Here is a 16,521-nt window from a genome sequence, read left to right as displayed (position 1 = left end):
CGTCGCCGTCGCCGTCGCCGTCGGCGTCGGCGTAACCAAGGTCATCCCAAGGTCACGTGACCCCCAAGATCACGTGACCCCTCCAGGCCACGTGACCCCTCCCAAGGTCATCTCAAGGTCACGTGACCCCTGAAGGTCACGTGGGGTCATCTTGGGATCACGTGACCCTCAAGGTCACGTGACCCCTCAAGGTCACGTGACCCCTCCCAAGGTCATCTCAAGGTCACGTGACCCCCAAGGTCACGTGACCCCTCTGAGGTCACGTGACCCCCGAGGTCACGTGGTCTCCTCTCCAAGGTCACGTGACCCCCGAGGTCACGTGACCCCCAAGGTCACGTGACCCCTCCCAAGGTCATCTCAAGGTCACGTGACCCCAAGGTGACCTCCACGTCACCCCCAGGTCACGTGACCCCTCTGAGGTCACGTGACCCCCAAGGTCACGTGGGGGTCACGTGACCTTGAGGGGACCCCCATGTGACACCCAAGGTCACGTGACCCCCAGGTCACGCCTGCCCGAGGTCACGTGACCCCCCTCCCCGAAGTCACGTGACACCCCCCCCCCCCGAGGTCACGTGACCCCCCCCCCCGGAGCATATTAAAGAATGAGGGGAGGAGGAGGAGAAGGAGGGGTCTACCCTCCCCTCAGTACCCTTCACTCCTCCTCCTCAAGAGCTGCGCTCCAATTCGGCGTTACAGGGAGTTGTAAACGGCTTTCACTTTTTTGTCTTTTACTACCAGGAAAACCTGGAAGTAAAAGACAAAAAAAATAAACGCCCAGCAGGGGCAAAAGACGGACATAGACGTTTCAAAAGATCTGTATGTGTCAGTCTTCTGTCCCTGGTATGTTTTCATTCTGTAAATTCTTATTGCGTACCTCCATTGAAGGGGCCGTGCAACAATGATTGGTAGGAGTGTTTCTCACTTTACACAAGCTTCCAGGCACTAGTGGGACCCAAGAATACTCTAACACAACGCCACTTTCCAAGAAGCGTCTTCGTCGCAGTGAACTTAGAAGGATGAAAATGGGCGTTTTCTTCCAGCCTCTTTTTCGCGAAACTTGATGGCGAAGTCGCGAGGACAACGCCAACAATGTGATCTCCGGGATTTTGTCACCAAGCTTCGAGATCTTCGCTGTGATGATGTTTAGTACAGCTCATACAGTGGAAACAAGCACTGCATGAGCATTCGATTAGGACTCATGACATTCAATGCATCGAGATGCATTTTGGGGGCGACTCATGTCGAATCGCTGCGATGGCGGGAATAGCAGAACTTTTGAACAATGTACGGAACTCAGGCAGCACCCTGTGCTTTTGCAGCCCCAGAGTGTGGCTATGTTAAACACTGGAGGCATTTAATTTGGCTCCAGATCACGTGGGTGCTTTACCTGGTTTTCGTTTTTCTCAAATCTTTTTTTTGTGACTGCCATTGTGTGGAGAAAAAAAAACCGTGTTTCATACGTTACAAATATCCAGGAATAATTCTAAACTATACTTATCGAAAGTAAAAAAAAAAATTGCAATGCCCTTTTAGCAATTCTTTTGTATCCCTAGTTCCCATTTCCTTTCTTGTTTTTTCTGATGAGTATTATGACTGACTGATAGAAACTGCTTCCATGATTTCTCTTTCTGAGATTTCACGGGGACATGCACAAAAGTTTAACAATTCTATAGTAATTGTCACATGCACCATGAAAAATCAGTTTTGTCACATGCACCATGAACAAATAAAAACATTTTTGTTTCTGCTTCTCTCTGACAAAGAAAGTAAACATTACCCCACGAAAGAAATGGGCCTTTCCTTTCCTTGGATGTTACAAGCACACCAGGGGTGTGGGAAGTGTTTAAGAGATGGAGGTGAGGAAGGCGGGATTTCTCTTCCCTTCCTCTGATTATTTTACGAGAAATGTCCTAGGGGTCCTCCCCCTGTCCCCCCTTCTCCCCTGTTTCAAAGCCACAGAGTACTCACATAGTGGAACAAGCAAGTAAAAAATTAAACCAATTGCCTCAAGGCTGTTTGACCAGCCTTTTCCGTGGAAAGAGAGTGCATTTTTTACAAGGTACTTCAATATTTACATAATTTGGCAGCTCAGACGAAATGCTTCTAATCCTCAACTACTCATGAGCTTACGTTTCTGACTGCCTTCTTCGGCACAGAGTGGTGTTCGCCAGGAAGTTCGGCACAGAGTGGTGGTCGCCAGGAAGTTCGGCCCTTCCGCTTTGTTGTCGAGCCTTGGCTTTTGCCCTTGCAGAATCCACCTCCATGAGTCCAAATGGCATCCTTTTGCGAATATTTCGGCTCGGTTCTTGATACCTGCGTGCCAGGAGGCCTAAAATGTGACATCAGAAAAAGTCTGATTAACGACGTAATTGACAATAGACCTTTCCCAAAATTGAAGTGACCCTGGTGGAGAGGTGCGACACAGTGGTTGTTTGTTTGTTGGTGTTTTATGGCGCAAGGGCAACACGAGGGCCAAATAGCGCCAAGATCCTGTTTAGCTGATTTAATATGGAGTATGTTAGTGCTTATGGGTAAAACTAATGTGCTATGTTTAGCTAATATACAAATGGGTAATAAGGCCTCTAGAGTGTAAAGGGCTCCAAAAATTCATGTATACTAGAGAAGTGACTTGAGGCCACTTTTTTGAAGGAACGTGAATAAGTCTTTGAGTGGAATCTGAGGTTCAGGACCTAACACCAAACACGGATGAAATGGAATGTTTAATCTTCTTAGTGGTGCTAAAAGTGGTTTAAGGAAAGGTTCCAGCTTCCTGCAAACAAACAGATGCTTTACTGTAAGGTCTGAGTCACATATTTCGCAGGTAGGAGGTTCATTGCCCATTAAGAGATGTGAGTGTGTTAAGCGTGTATGTCCAATGCGCAGTCGTGTTAACAATACACTGTCATGACGCGAGAGGTGACGATGGTCCTGAAATTTATCTGTAGTAGGGTGAAGGATATGAAGCTTGTTACCTTCACATTTCTTCCATTGCCGCAACCATTTTGTCGTGACACTCTTGGACATCTCACGGCGAATGTCACTTAAGGGCAAAGGCGTCTGTGTTCTGTCTTCGAACGGACCTTGTCGGGCAGTTTTGTCGGCAAGCTCAGTTCCAGTGATGCCACTATGCCCTGGAACCCAGAGGAACCGAACGTGTCCGCCTATTGACTGGATTTCTCGGAACAGCGTATGAATATCTACAATAAACGGGTGTTTCTTAGGCTCTATAGCACAGATGGACATAAGTGCACTTAAAGAGTCGGAGCATATCAGTGATTTCTTGATCCGGGACTTTCTGATGTGCTTAAACGAAGCAATAATTGCATATAATTCAGATGTGAAGACAGATGCTATTGGAGACAACTGGAAAGCATTTCTGGGGGTCCCAGAAACAAAGGCCGCTCCAACAGCATCGCCCATTTTAGAACCATCAGTGTAAAATGCCCGGTAGTCCTTGAACTCTTTAAGAATTTCTAAAAGCACTGTTGGTACACCAGAGGCGCAGTACATGGCTTTTGGAACTTAGTTAACCGCAGATCACAGGAAATGCTTGGGTCATACCAAGGGGGGAGTGGTGGACGAAAAGTTGAAACCTTGCTTATTGAAAACCTTGTGTCCGACAAAACTTGCTGCACACGAATTCCAAATGGTTGGGCGACTGATGGGCGTCGAGCAAACAGCTCAGTGAAAGATGGGGCTAGGACATGAGTGTAGGCTGGATTGTCCTTGTACATTGAAATTCTACCTGCATAAAATAGACCTAGCAATTCTCTCCTAAGACATAGGGGCTGTTCATGGGCTGTTATGTATAGGCTCTCCACTGGTGATGTTCGAAAAGCTCCCGTGCACAAACGAATTGCCTGGTGATGAACAGGATCAAGCTGTCGAATTGTGCTTTGTCTAGCCGATCCATAAACAAAGCTACCATAATCCAGTTTTGAACGCACTGTAGCCCGGTAAATATGCAGAAGAGACTCCACGTGTCCTCCCCAAGATGTGTGTGCAAGCACTTTAAGAATATTTAGTTTTTTGAGGCAGTTTTTGCGAAGATAGGCAATATGCTCTCCAAATGTCAGTTTTCGGTCAAAAATGACTCCAAGAAATTTTTGAGAGTCCTTACAAGTAAGTTGTGTACCATTTAGTGACAGTTCGGGATTGGGGTACAGTCCACGTTTTCGCGTGAAATGTACAATGGCACTTTTTTCTGCCGAGAACTGAAATCCGTTTCGAAAACACCACTTGCCCAGTTTGTTTATGCAGAGCTGGAGTTGTCGCTCGGCAACTCGTAGAGATGAAGTCCTGATAGAAATTTTAAGGTCATCGGCATATAAAGAGTGTTCGATGGGGCGAGAAATTTCACGGGAGGGTGAATTTATCTGAACCAAAAATAATGTGACACTTAAAATGCAGCCCTAGGGAACGCCCGTTTCCTGCATAAACTCGTCAGAAAGAACAGCTCCCCGGCGCACCTGAAAAGTGCGATCTGTTAAGAAGTTCTTAATGAACACCATCATGTTACCATTAAAACCCATTGACACCAGGTTACTAAGAATACCATGCCTCCATGTTGTATCATATGGCTTAGCAAGATCGAAGAAAACTGCCACCAGATGTTTACGCCTCACAAAGGCCGAGCGAACCTCCATCTCCAGATACACAAGATGATCGAGGGTGGAGCGGTTTTTGCGGAAACCACACTGAGCTCGTGATAGTAAGTTTTTTTGCCTCTAGGCAAAAAACAAGCCTTGAATTTATCATACGTCCCAGCACCTTGCAGAGGCAGCTGGTGAGAGCTATTGGTCTGTAGTTCTGAGGATTTGTGTGATCTTTGCCTGGCTTTGGAATGGCTATAACGACTGCTTTCCTCCAGGATGTTGGGAACACCCCCGTTTCCCATATTCTGTTATAGAACTTCAGAAGAACAAGTTTGGAATCGTGGGATAAGTTAGCAATCATTTTATAGGGTATGTTGCCTAAGCCAACTGCAGAATTCCGGCAATGCAGGGTCAATAGCTCCAGCTCTCGAAAAGATAAAGGTTTGTTGTAAGGTTCCTCGCTACTGAGTTTTATTGGCAGTGGTTTTCTTTCTACTTGCGTGCAATAAGCTAGAAAAGGTTTTTGGTATGAAGACTTGCTGGATACTACTGAAAAAGTATGTCCCAGCAGATTTGCCTGGTCTATGGGAGAGCACACTTTAACTGTTCCATCTTTGAGAATAGAGAGTCGGGTATCATTATATAAGCCCTCCATCCTCCGGACTTTGTCCCAGATTTCTTTTGTTGATGTGTCCTAGGTAACCTCCGAGGTGTACTTGCACCAGGAGTTTTTCTTCTGGCTTCTGATTATGCGGCGGAGCTCAGCCTTGCTTCTTTTAAGGGCGATCAACCACTCAGAAGTGGGATACCTCTTGAACTTTTCCCAATACTTATTTTTATTTTTCTTGGCTTCTGTGCATTCTGGAGACCACCAGGGTTTTGGGTATTTTGGAAACCGTGATGTTTTTGGAATTGAAACTGTTGCTGCGTCAATTATGACAGTTGTCAAAGCAGACGTGGCCTCATCGATATTAAGTGCGGTGAAACCATCCTCGGGAATCTGGGCCTGTTCACTGAATTTCGTCCAGTCTGTCTTCTCAATGACCCACCGAGGTACTCTTTTCGTAACACAAGGAGTAGCGCACGAGTGTTGGATGACAATGGGAAAGTGATCACTGTTATATGGATTGTGGTGAACACGCCAGGACAATTTCGTAAAAAGAGAAGCTGAACAAAATGACAAGTCTATGGCAGAGTATTTTACAGGTAAGCTTAGGGTAATATGCGTAGGAGACTTGTCATTTAAAAGATTCAGTGAATTTTTGAGCAAAACATTCTCCACCACTTTGCCTCTAGAGTCATCCAATTGACTTCCCCATAGTCTATTGTGAGCATTGAAGTCTCCAAGAGGCAGGTAAGGGCTTGGGAGTTCATTTACAAGCTGTTCTAGCTCTGTCAACGTGATCTGTTCATTAGGTGGAAGATAAAGAGAGCATACAGTTACCGTGATACCGATGTAAATACGTGCAGCAACCGCTTCCAAGTTTGAGGTTAAAGGAATCTGCTCTGAAGGACACGATGGCTGCACAATGAGAGCCACTCCTCCACCTCTCACATCCGGAGGACGGTCTTTACGATATACTGCGCATCTGCCAAATCTGAACGAGGCCGACTCGGAAAGGAAGGTTTCCTGAAGACAGGTCACCTCTGGGTCTAGGGCCTGCATCAGATCCTTTAAATCTTCAATGTTTGAGCGTGCTCCTCTGCAGTTCCACTGCACAATATTCACTGGCATTATGCTAGGGCGGTCCTGTTATGCGAGGGCTGTTTCTTTTTTGGTTGCTTGTCAACTTCCATAGGGGTAGCCTGATCTGCATGATCAGTGCAGGATTCAGCCATCCCTCCTTGTACACATGGGGCTTCATGATGCGAGCAGGATGCACCACGATTACACTCGGATGCATCCAGAGCATTTGATTGAGGTGTACTATGTTGTTTTTTATGTAGTATGGGAAGGTTGAACACAACCTTTTGGGAGCGTCCAAATGAAGGTGATTTGTTAGATTTCACCTTCTCCTGAACCTTGGCGTTGGGAGTGGCCGATGTGCCGGCAGCGCTCCCAGAGTGATGAGAAGAGGAGGATGGGGAGCCCCGAGGTGCCTCCTCTGCACGCCGTCGGGGTTGCGAGAGACCACTGAGATGCACCGACGTGTCGGTTGTTTGCGTCATGGGAGTCTGTAAGGGTGTGTTATCCACCCTTGGTTTTGCAAGGAAAGGGGGGCTAAATGGGGCCACAATATCCTGAGCGGAGTATTGTGTACCCACAGAGGTCTTTGGCGGAGCAGCCCCCCTGGCTGCCGCCTCAGCATACATGCCTCCTTGCAGGAAGGAGAGACGCTTACGTGCTTCCTGGTAAGTCAAGTTTTCCTTTGTCTTTAGAGTTATTATTTCCTTTTCCAGTTTGAATTTAGGGCACAAACGAGAGTATGCCGGGTGAGGTCCTCGGCAATTCAAGCAGGTGTGTGAGTCACTAGAACAGTTGTCTGTGGGGTGATCGTTGCTTGCACATTTGGCACATGTCGTTTTTCCTCTGCACATGGTTGACCCATGGCCAAAACGTTGGCAGCGGAAGCAACGTCTAGGATTGGGGATGTAGGGCCTCACTTTGCAGTTAAGGTAGCCAGCCTTGACTGCGGAGGGGAGACTTGTTGAGTTGAACGTTAAAACTATATGTTTAGTGTCCCTTTCCTGGCCATCACGACGAAGAGTGATCCGTCTAACAGTGATGACTCCCTGATCTTTAAGACCTTCAAGGATCTCTTCGTTCGGGCTTCCAAGTAGATCATCCTCGGAGATGACGCCCTGCGTGCTATTGAGAGAGCGGTGAATGGTAACAGACACGGCATAGTCTTGGATTTCGTTGAGGGCAAGTAATGCAGTACTCTGCTCTGCAGTATGGACTTCAACAAGCAGGTCACCAGAAAAAAGCTTCTTTGCTTTGAAATTTTTTCCAACTACCATCTCCAAAGTCTTTGCGACTAGGAAAGGAGAAAGTTTTGCCAGCGGTTTGTCCTCGTTGTCTGAGTGCATAACCAAAAATTTTGGAAAAGTTTCCGGCGCCGTGGTACGATTTTTAAGAAGTTTGTCCTCGGTGCGGGCCCTTTTCAGAGCCCGATCAGAGTTTTTGTTTAGCTTGGAACCCATAAAGATGGGAAAGGGAGTTCAGTGCCCGGGTGCACCGCCCACCACGGAGCCCAACAAGGGGGTAGGTAATGTGCCATAGCAAGAAGGGCTTGGCTGACACAATTACTCTACCAGTGCTGCCCGGGCACTATACCCTAGTGTGGTTGCAGGGACAGGACCTGTTTCCACCCAAGGTTAGCCCTTGCCGCCAAAGAGGGGTGAAAGGGAGTAAGAGAAATGAGAGAGAAGAAAGAGAAACAGGAAAGGTAAAAGTGAAAGATCGGAGGGGATAGTAGAAGGAAAGGCGACTAGACTGAATCATCCTGGCCGGGCCTTACCAGGACTCCCGTCTACGAGAAGCGGGGGCCAAAGTGGTGTGTTGCCTCACCCGGGGGGCCCTGAAGGGTCCAAAACCACCCCGGGTTCGGCTCAACCACCAGGATGCCCTTTTCCCCGGACACGGGCTCGCCACGCACAGCCAGACGTGGGTGAGTTTTAGCCACTTTTTACTCAGGGTCTGTGGTGTCGCCAAAGTGGCTGGGGTCCGTGGTGACGCTACTCACCAAGCACCTAGCACCTAATGTGCAGGCGCCCCCTGCGGAGCTCGGGGTCCGTGGAGACGCCACTCTCCAAACACCTGCTTTCACAGGTGCCCCCTGCGGGGGCGACACAGTGGATTCTGGGAACTAGTTGGCTATTGGAGATTTGGTTTAGATTGTTAGCATAGTTTCGTCGTCTCAGTCTCTCATCACAAATCTTTAGCAGTTTTTGTCTTATTTTTCTCAGCTCTCTTTTAACATTTTAATGTGTATTTGGAGTGCCGATGCATTCATACATTGATCCAAACCAAAAAATATATGGCTTCACCCATACGCGTAGACTACGGAGTGGCATCGGGGCTTGTGCCCCCCCCTGGTGAAATCCAAGCTCCCCCCGGCCCGGGCCATGATCCTTACCGAGACGCTGCTTACGTGCCATGTAACGAGCTTCTAGTAGTGGCATGTAAACAAAATAACGCCCACTTTGCGTTTATTGACAAAATATATGGGAAATTAAATACCAGCGTGCCTTTCGTTAGCTTCAATCTCCAGTTCTGGCGAGAAGTTAAAGCGCACCCCCCCCCCCGGAGAACTTCTCAGCCTGCCCCCCCCCCCCCCCAGGAGAATGGAAAGTCTACGCCGCTGGCTTCGCCATTCTCCTCAGTGGCCAACTGTCCCTAGTTTGGAGCATGTGCCATGCTACAGGGATGGATATATGAAAGTAGACTAATATCTAGCAAGAGTCAATACGTGATGTTCGGGAAAATTGGATCCACTTTGCCTATCTGCTGAATTTACTGATTAATTTGATGATTTTACAAACACTGTACTGCCCAGGGGTGTCAAATGATAGCCTGCAGCCTCATGTCTACACAAATGTAATTGATTTTTTACGAAAATTGTCATAAAACAAATAAGTGACTATACTCGAAGACAACTCTTGGCAATGCTGTCAAAAGTATGGGCATGCATGCCATCTTCCCTTTTGAGCGCTGATTAGAGCTGTGCACGCACTCTCCACGTCTCTTCAGAAATGCTAAGAAAAGTTGTCACCGAGTATAGTGCCTGTGAACATTATCAGCTTATGGTTGAGCGTTCCTAAATTTGTTTCCAGCATGCAACCCATGAAATAGGCAATGTACAGTTTTATCCTTGAATATGCTCTACCATTACAGCCGATCAGTGCCACAGCTGTGACAGCGGTACAACAAACTGTAGTATGGGCTCCTTGTAGTATGGGCTCCTTGGTGGTGGAGAATATGCTTATACAGATTGTTCATATCAGCTCAATTCTTGTGATTTAATTGCTCAACCATATCTGCAACTTAAATAACACCAATCAAATTAAAACAAATTCAAATAAACGTCTGTATTTATACAGCGTAAGGCCAGGCTGCCGTTGATGTATGGCGACACTTCTTCGTACTCTAGATGTGGTATAGCCAGCGCAGTATGACTGCTAGCCGGGGTCTTCAACGTGCATCATGCTGTAGCGATATGCGACCCCACACAGGTACAATGCTCATCCGAATCGGCACAGGCAGGGCAGTCAAAGGGAGGGGAGACTATGGAGCCTTCATGACTTGTATATTTGCAAATTCAATCCCTAAAGCAAAATGAGTTAAACAGCCTCTAACAGATTGTGATAAATCTCAGAGTTATCACCTTTGGGTACAATGGCAACCAAAGGTGTCACAGTTAGTTGTTACGATCAGGTCATTGATGTATAAATACATACTCACACAGCGAGTTCGTGATTTATCTATCAGTTGCGGGTACCTCCTGACGAGTTCTTGGGCAGCTGTAAGGTAGTGTTCACCAGGATACCTAGGAGATATTTCAGGTGAGAAGCATTTGAGCAATTGGTTACTTACAAATGAGACTGACAATTGGCATCATTTATTTTAGGCAGATCTTAACTGTCATTATGGGCACAGAAATAATTAAGCCATAAAATAATACGTTGATTGTACAATTAAAGTTTTGCATCCTGTCTTCAATTTCTTAACGTAATTTCTTGCAGACATGGGAGACTAACTTGAAAAATGTGAAAACTATACTCGATGTACACAATAAAGTATTAATAGAGGAAAGTGTCAAAGTACAAAAATACAAGAAGAGACAGAGATATAGTAGCTGGATTGTCTACTATGGTTTAAAACTTATTCCTCTTTGTGCACCTTGGCTACCGTATTTTCCGGTGTTTAAGTTGTGGTTTTTTCCAAACATTTTTCTTGGTGCATCTTATACAACAATGCAACTTACACGAGTTTTTAGAGTTTTTTTTCACGGTCCGATGCCATTTTTTTAATGCGCCGAACGCCATTTTTTGTAGAGCACCTTAACTACGTAGTCATAGGTGGTGTTGCCCCCTCCAGGAGGCACTGCTGTCACCGCACTCTTCTACACTTTTCATAACTGACTCAGAAAGCGAGAAATTTTTAGGTTTCCCAAAGCGGCTCAATGTGGATATGCAATGCAGTGAGAATAAAGCTTTTACAGCATGTTATCGACGTTGTCTAATTCAGCCATGGCATTCTTTTGCTTCATTCAGTATTCTTTTGCTTCATTCAGTCCAATAACGCTGTAAGGTAAGTGGGCTGGAATACACGTATTACAGACTATTTTCTCATGTCTCTCTTAGTTTCCGTTTGATGAGCAGTTTCTTTTTGCCATGCTCTATCCGTGTTGCTACGTGTAACAGGAAGAATTGTGCCTAGCCGATCTCTTAGAGGTACCGAAAAAAGGTATGTCAAGGTTTCCCTTTCTGCCTGCGCAGAAAGCCTAGGCCAAGTCCCGTCGTCTCCGGGACTTGGCCTAGGCTAGGGCTAGTGCTCCAAAGCTTGGTTCACTAGTGTCAAGCTTGTTAAACTTTTGTTCGCTCGGCACGAGTTACCTCGAATAAAACTGACTACCGTCTTTTTTTGAGCATTTTACGTCTTTTTGCTGAGAAACACTTGACTGCCCCCGCCAGACAGCTCCGTGCTATGGGCATTTCTTGCGAGTCAAAAAGGCAATGTTGCACATCAAACGGTACATGCGATCTAGCCGATTGTGCAATACTCTGATTTCGCGATACCTATGCGCGTAAACTGAAGAACTAATCGCTTGAGCCGTGCGAAGAGGTGCGACTTATACAAGGGTGCGACTTATAGTCAGGCAAATACGGTATGTGCTTCTTTTTCTTCTTCTAAGAGATATATAGATAGAATTTAGTTTGAAATGGACCCACATTTCGGTGGGACGTAAAACATCGCAAATATTTTTTTTCGTGTTTAGCTTGATAAAAGGCACGCTGACATGCATTGCTTTGTTTTCTTCGATGGCCATAGTTTTAAGCATTTCTCATGTAGTCTAGCTGGTAGTTCAGTTATATCACTCTTTTTCTATCGGTAATTTCACGTTTTCTTCTCTTATTTGTTTAAGCTGGCCCTATCCTTGTATCATGCACCAACTAGCTCAGCTCATAGCACATTAATCGAAAATTCCCTGAGCAGCAGAGCAGCACCTACTAGGACGTTTTGACTCTATTTGTCTTGAAGCAGCCTCACGCTGTATAAACCAGAACATGTAATTTCTTTCTTTTTTTTAAAGCATTTTTTGAAGGAGAAAGGAAGATTAATATGCTAATGATAGTAAAGGGTGGAGCTTAAATCACAAACGTTTCCCCTCTTTTAATGTTTGAGTTTCCAGTCTCGACTGTGGTGATGCCACATTCATCAAAAGAAACTCACTAGCAAAAAATACTGAGCCTTCACCCCAAATTAAAACTGTACTACCAGAATTGATCACGCAGAAATTGTTCACGTCTATCAGGATACACATCAGATAGAGCAGCATTTATGGGACTCAGGATATGGGTAGTGCATATAAAAGTCATATGTTTGGTTACAAATTATGTAAGACCCTGCAAAAAGTGGAGGCATGACTGCATATCTGTTGCAAATGCCTTGAACTAATTTTCCACATAAAAACGCCAGATTGCCTTGGGCAATCTGGCGTTTGGAAAGTGTGCCCTCCCAATGCCTCATCATGACTGCTAGCTGGAAAATAATTAAATATTAAACAATGGAGAACTAATGTTGAATGCAGTTTGATACTCACATAGTCTCTATACATAAAGATGAGACAATCTGTCTGATGATGTTCCTCCTCAAATCCGGCATCACCTTGCCCACTTCCGTCTTTTCAATTTCCTGAGCAATGTTGATCGGGAAGTCAGGAAACTTGTACCATAGTGGTCCAGGTGCTGATTGTACGGATGCAAGGCTGGGAACAGTAGGACTCTCCGGGCTCAATGCGAAATCAGGATCGCTGCAGTGGAGAAGTATTCTGTCCTTGGCCTTTCCACCATAAGAAAGTTTCTTAGGAATGTACAAAAAGCAGTGTCATCAATTTCTGTCACGACAAAATCAAAGATGCTAGAGCTCTGTCCCGGTTATGAAGCAAATTATACATATGCGGTAATATCATTGTCATCCTCTTATACGTGTTGAAAGTGAAAGTGTTTACACACTCAACACAACAAGCGAATAGATCAAGTGTTCCATAAATGTACTAACAGCTCCAAGGGTGCACTTCTGGCGAATAGGTTCAGGAATGGGTTTTCGACCAGTCTTATAATGTCACCGTTCGTGACAACAGTTGTGTCATCAATATCAAAGAACTCATTGAGTGCTTTGTCCTTCACCTGAAACAAATATTAAATATAAATCAGCTTAGCTGCACGTAAAAAGGTAAGTTAATACCGAGTGTTTCTACAATGACTTTAAAAATCTCAAGAAATACCATAAAATACCGAGCAAGTGCCAACTCAAACTTTGAAGATAATCAAGAAAAAATACGGGATGGGCGCATGTGAGGTCATCAATTTTACATATATATATATGTACTGTGCACGTTTTTTAGATGTTTAAAGTTTTGGGAGTGGGCGCTTAGTGCGGAATGGGCAGATGCATGGTATTCTATATTATGCTGTTCGGGATAAAAAGAAACTCTTTTTGAAAACAAATTGTCAACTAAGCACGGTAGATGCCTGGGATTGCGGAAACATACTAAATATCTACCGAATTAATTTGTAAATTAGTGCAGTTTGGTGGGCTGTACGAATTGCAAGTTTGATGATGCAGACAATGATCACATATTCATTTCTAAAACGGAAAAAATTCCTTCTCACGAGGACTGCAGCGCGACAAAATCTCTAGCTTTTTTTCTGCAGGAAACCGAAACAGTGAATGAGAAGCACAGGGAATTATGTGCAAAGAAGTGTTGACGAGTTGAAACGTCACGCAATTACGGCACGTGGTTCAAAGTGTCTGCATTATTTTACTCCCCAGCTCGGCATTCGACGGCCACTTGCATTGGCCGCATCACTCCATGCAAAAGAGATAGACCTGCACAGATTTATTTCAAGTAGCAGTTCAATTTTTTTTTCTTTTTAACACAGAATGTGTTTTATGGGGCATTTCCTACAAGAAAATTGTCATGAACGGGTACCATAATAGCAGTCATAGCGAGCGTCTTGAATACATGATGGAAGCATTACAGATGTTAAGATTTCATATAAAGTTGATATATAAAGATTGAGCGTCGGCGAGGCTCGAAGCTAGGTCGGTGCGGCGGCAGTTGGATATCATAGTCACACAGCTGGCCTTGAGGGATTAATAATTTTGATTTAAAAGCAAATGTGCCAGTGAGAGCAGCAGGTTTTGGGTAAAACTAATAACTAAAACAAATAAAAATACACAACAACAAATATAAAAAAGATTAAAAAATATATACAATAAAATTCCGATAACATAAAAATAAAATCACAAAAATAATGTAATGCAATAAAATATATCAAAATAAAAACAAAATAACACTTAAAATAAATATATATATATATTTCAAAACAAATGAAAATATATATAAAAAGATTGAAACACATTGCGCGAACGATGCACAGAGTGGTTCGTGCGGGACATTCCGTGCTCCATGGTCTTCAACATTAGCAAACTTTTTATTTTATTTTTTTGTCCATGAGTGATGCGGCAAAAAGCGCGTGCTGCGTGCCGAGGTCGACGGTAAAATGACGTAGACGTTTTGAACTGCGCGTCGAAGATTAGGTGACGTCACAACACGTCACCAGCTGAAGGTACCGTTGCACGTGGTTTCCTGCGCTTCTCGTGTTGTTTCGGTTTCCTTCGGAAAAAGCTCGCGATTTTCTCACGCTACAGTTTTTGAGAACTTCTGTTTTAAAAAAGGATATGGGATCATTCTGTCTGCAGCATCGAACTCGCAGTGGCTACCAAACTGCGCCGATTAAAAAAGAATGTTTATATTTTTTTAAGTTGGTTTGTTAATTAGTATATTTTCTCGGAATACGGACGCCCACTGCGGCTGTCAATTTGTTCCCAGAAAGAGGTTCTGTCTATCCAGTACAGCATATTTTAGGATCTTTTTTTAAGTCGATCTTTATTCGAACACCCGCGGCATATCACATCTAAAGTAATAAACTTTTTTTTAAAGGTTTGTAGACATGTAGGGCAATGGGCTTAGTTAACTAGCTTCAATGAAAAACAATTATTAAAAAAAGGGGGGGGGGGCAGGCCGTAAGCGGCAAGTAATAACATAACTTATAGTTAAACCACACCAATTTTAATATAAATGTTGGCCTTATTCGACGCACCCTAATCAGAGATGTGTAGACTCAACCTGTCATCAAAACAAAACAAAACCTACTAAAAAAAAAAGTGGAAGCCGCTTACAATTCCTTGTAACGCCGAATTAGAGCGCAGCTCTTCAGGAGGAGGAGGGAAGGGCACTGGGGGGGGGGGGTTAAATTAACCAGGGGGGTCACGTGACCTTGGGGGGTCACGTGACCCTCAAGGCCGATGATGTCATCACTGACGTCACTGATGACGTCATCAGTGACGATGACGATGCGGGTACCGATGACGTCATTAGTGACGTCATTGATGACTTCACCAGTGATGACGACGATGACGATGCGAATGTCGGTGACGTCATCAGTGACGTCGCTGATGACGTCATCAGTGATGATGACGATGACGATGCGGATGCCGGTGACGACATCAGTGACGTCACTGATGACGTCATCAGTGATGATGACGATGACGATGCGGATGTCGGTAACGTCATCAGTGATGATGACGATGACGATGCGGATGTCGGTAACGTCATCAGTGATGATGACGATGACGATGCGGATGCCGGTGACGTCATCAGTGATGATGACGATGACGATGTGGATGCCGGTGACGTCATCAGTGATGATGACGATGACGATGTGGATGCCGGTGACGTCATCAGTGATGATGACGATGACGATGTGGATGCCGGTGACATCATCAGTGACGATGACGTCATCGGGGGGCCACGCGACATCGGCGGCTGTCACGTGACCTCGGGGGGTCACGTGACCTCGAGGAGGGGGTCACGTGACCTCAGGGGAGTCATGTGACTTCGGGGGGTCACGTGGCCTCGGGGGGGTCACGTGCCCCCCACGAGGTCTCGTGACCCCGGTGGGGGGCTCGCGCGGTGCATTATGGGACATTTCCCATGATGCACCGCGCGGTTACGCCGACGGCGACGCCGACGCCGCTCAAGCCGGAAACGGGCCCCTAAGAGCTGCGCTCTAAAAGAAATTCTACACGGGGAGACGTGTCTTTTTTTATTGGAAGAACAGGAGAAAGTGCATCGGTGCCCGATCGGCTCGCAATTACTCGCCACCCGCTCCTGCAGCGACTACCGACATCGTTTCAGAGCGGGTGTTTCGCTCCAGAGGGTCACCGATAGCCTAAATTCTTCATGAATGACGCGGAACAGAATTTATTTTATCGAAATCGAAAACCTCTGTGACCTAACCTTGAAAGCCGCTCTCGCGCCTCTGCAAGTACCACACAAAACGTGTGCGCGCATATCGCTCACCTGTATCAACATGTTGTCCACGACATCTCTAAAGGGTTACAATAGTAAGGGTGCAGGCGAGCTGGTGGATGTTAACCATGTTGAATATACCTGAGACTGGGGTAGAAAAACATAAAAGTCGAAGAAACAGAACGGGACAGGACGACGTCTCAAACTCAGCTAACAGGTTTATTCAGTTCTCCTCCTTATATAGTCCACAAACAGCCCACCACCAACACAAAGGGGCAACTCTAACCAGTTCAACCGCCAAACCCTCCAGACAGTCACTACCAACACAAAGGGACAACCTCTAAACAGTCCAAACGCCAAACCCTGTAATTCCAAACTAGCGC

At 45.4% G+C, this 16,521-nt stretch overlaps 1 pseudogene; it reads right to left on the bottom strand.

Moving 5' to 3' along the window:
- The window catches only part of LOC115329645, a 30,653-nt pseudogene extending 14,452 nt beyond the window's left edge, over positions 1-16,201 (bottom strand).
- Between the last annotated feature and the right edge of the window lie 320 nt (positions 16,202-16,521).

Source organism: Ixodes scapularis, unplaced genomic scaffold (assembly GCF_016920785.2).
Source record: "Ixodes scapularis isolate PalLabHiFi unplaced genomic scaffold, ASM1692078v2 PGA_scaffold8__174_contigs__length_109621045, whole genome shotgun sequence".
NCBI classification, from domain to species: domain Eukaryota; kingdom Metazoa; phylum Arthropoda; class Arachnida; order Ixodida; family Ixodidae; genus Ixodes; species Ixodes scapularis.
This window is presented reverse-complemented; position numbering and strand designations above follow the sequence as displayed.